This window comes from Lycium barbarum, chromosome 12 (genome assembly GCF_019175385.1).
Source record: "Lycium barbarum isolate Lr01 chromosome 12, ASM1917538v2, whole genome shotgun sequence".
Taxonomy (NCBI): Eukaryota; Viridiplantae; Streptophyta; class Magnoliopsida; order Solanales; family Solanaceae; genus Lycium; species Lycium barbarum.
Window position 1 is genome coordinate 62087540 of NC_083348.1, and position 2661 is coordinate 62090200.

Sequence of the window (2661 nt, forward strand, 5' to 3'; positions counted from 1 at the left end):
ATGTCATCCTTCACATTCAATTATTGTTATATGCATACCGGTTAGTCTGTCAACTTAACAATAATAACTACTCCTATTATTTATGCCTCAATCTCAAACGAGTTAAGATTGGCTATGTGAATCCTTACCGACCATATTCACCATTTAAATTCATCTCATTCAACATAACAACAAAAATGAGTTGTAGTGCCTAACCTCTACACACACACACTCTCTTCTCTCTCTTTCTCATGCCAAACAAGTCCTTTCAAGACACCCCAAGTACATTGTGATCAATTAGAAAATGCCCAACAAACTGCAACAAGAAGATTCCCACACCACTAGAAATGTTTCTGTTGTGAGAAGCACCTATATAAACCCCTATTGCCTTCCTACAACAAATGCCAGTGCAGTGCCTCTTCTTTTAGCTGCACTCAACATTAATCATTCTCCCTCTTTAGATTTCCTTTCTAACTTAGGATCCATTTTAAAATAACTTTATCAATTGTAGTAATCAAGTTAGCTAAAAAAAAAAGGAAAAGGAGTAGTTCCGAAAGGAGACTCCACCTAGCTAGCACGCTCCGCACCATGGAATTCCCCAACACTCCATTTGATGATTCAAACATATCTAAAGAAAGGGAAGTAGGAGGGAGAATAGACAAAAGGAAGCAAATTGAGGTGAAGTTAAAGAATACAAATCCAAGAACCTTATACCTGAGAGAAACAGGCGTCAAAAACTTAATGAAAGGCTTCTTGAATTGCGCTCATTGGTACCAAACATTACAAAAGTAATGAATCAATTTACATAGTTTTCAAGTGACAGTTTTCTCAAGAATGAATTATTAACCATTTTCCTAAACATTCTTTAAATTCTTGTCTGATTTCAGATGACAAAAGAAACCATAATCACTGATGCCATAACATACATTAGGGAGCTACAAACTAATGTGAACAGCCTAAGTGAGCAGCTTCTAGAAATGGAGGCAACTCATGCAGAGGAATTAGAGACAAAAAATGAAGAGATTATTGATAAATGGGGCATACAGGTAGTTAACTTTATGTATAAAACCAAAGTTACAATCTTTGAATCTTCAGCTAGAAGGGTAATTTCCTAATCTTATGCTAGACAGTAAAACTACTTCGTTTTTCTTTCTAAAACAGCCTGAAGTTCAAGTGGCTCAGATTGGTCCAACTAAGCTTTGGATAAAAATAGTTTGCCAGAAGAAAAGAGGTGGATTTACTAAACTGATGGAGGCAATGAATGTTATTGGATTTGATCTTAATGACACCAGTGTCACTGCCTCCAAAGGAGCTCTTCTTGTTACTTCATCTGTGGAGGTAGGAAAACATATTGCTAAAAAGAAATGCTTTTTAATAAGTAGCAATTTCGAATCATTACATGAAGATATCAAGATTTGTAACAGTACAAAAGAGATTCTTATAATCTGTGTTCTTCAATATAAGAATTAACATGAACAATTTGTTAATCTTTCTATGCATTTCAGGTGGTTCGCGGTGGAATAACTGAAGCTAATCAAATCAGAGAGATCTTGCTGGAGATCATCCGCGGAATCTAGAGAAACTAACACCAGCATGAGTCCCTAATTAATCTAGTAGATTTTGAGATCCCCTAGTAGTATTAGTCTTAGTCTAGTACTCCATTATCAATATTTTATCCTAACAGGAATTTAAAATTCTTGGAGAAATACCAGAGTACCTCTACTTTTTAGTAATGGATGTCAGAAAGGATTCAATTATGTTTTCCAACATTGAAAGATGAAAATCTTTTAATCCAAATTGTCTGAAAAGAGCTTGTGTGAACTCTTGTTTTTTCGTTGAAATATTGCTGAAGCAACATATCATACGTTTCTAATTGCTTTTTCCTATCTTAAATCCATAGCATTTCATGCAGCCAAAAATAAACCTGCCTCAAGCATCACCTGCCCTTGTTAAAACTTTCTCACAGTGCAAGAATCTTTTAAAAAAATAGACTACTTAGAAAACCAAATTAGATATCAAATTTTCAAAATTTAAGACCATGGAAAGTGTAATACCCTTCCTATAATATTAACGCGAAAAGACTCAAGTTTGTCGTCCTCTATACTAATAATAGGATTAAAGGCATGCACAATTGGAGCAAAGTTCATATTTCCTATGGCTAGGCTTAGTTGACCGTTTAAGCCATGAACTCCATATATACACGGTTGATCATTTCTTGTGAGTAAAATATACTGGACAAATACACATAAATCAATAGTTGACACCACATTACATTAATACAAAGGGCCATCAATGCATAGCACTTTTAGACTGTAAAGTGCATATAAATCTATATTATTTTAAAAGCATGAATATAAATGTTAGTTGAAGTAGGGATCTAGTAGCTCAGTTGGTTGGCTACCTGAACTCTCACCTTGTTGGTGGGGGTTCGAATCCCCACATTGTAATCCCCTTTCCCATTTACCCTTCCCCTACCCCCTATAATAAAAAAAATTTAAAAAAAATCACACTATTTAAAAAAAATAATAAATAAATAAATGTTGGTTGACCAAAATATCCTTCAAATATTGACCGACTTTTATACCCTTAATAAGTTCTAGTGATGCAATACATCATTAAGAATCACTCAAAAGTTTAAAACGTCAAATGAAAAAGAAAACAAAAAACATCAAACAGTAGCTA

The 2661-nt window shown here is 34.2% G+C and overlaps 1 pseudogene; it reads left to right on the forward strand.

Annotated features, from left to right (window-relative positions):
• The first annotated feature begins 397 nt into the window (after positions 1–397).
• LOC132621431 (transcription factor DYT1-like) lies at positions 398–1716 on the forward strand (annotated as a pseudogene).
• Positions 1717–2661: the final 945 nt, after the last annotated feature.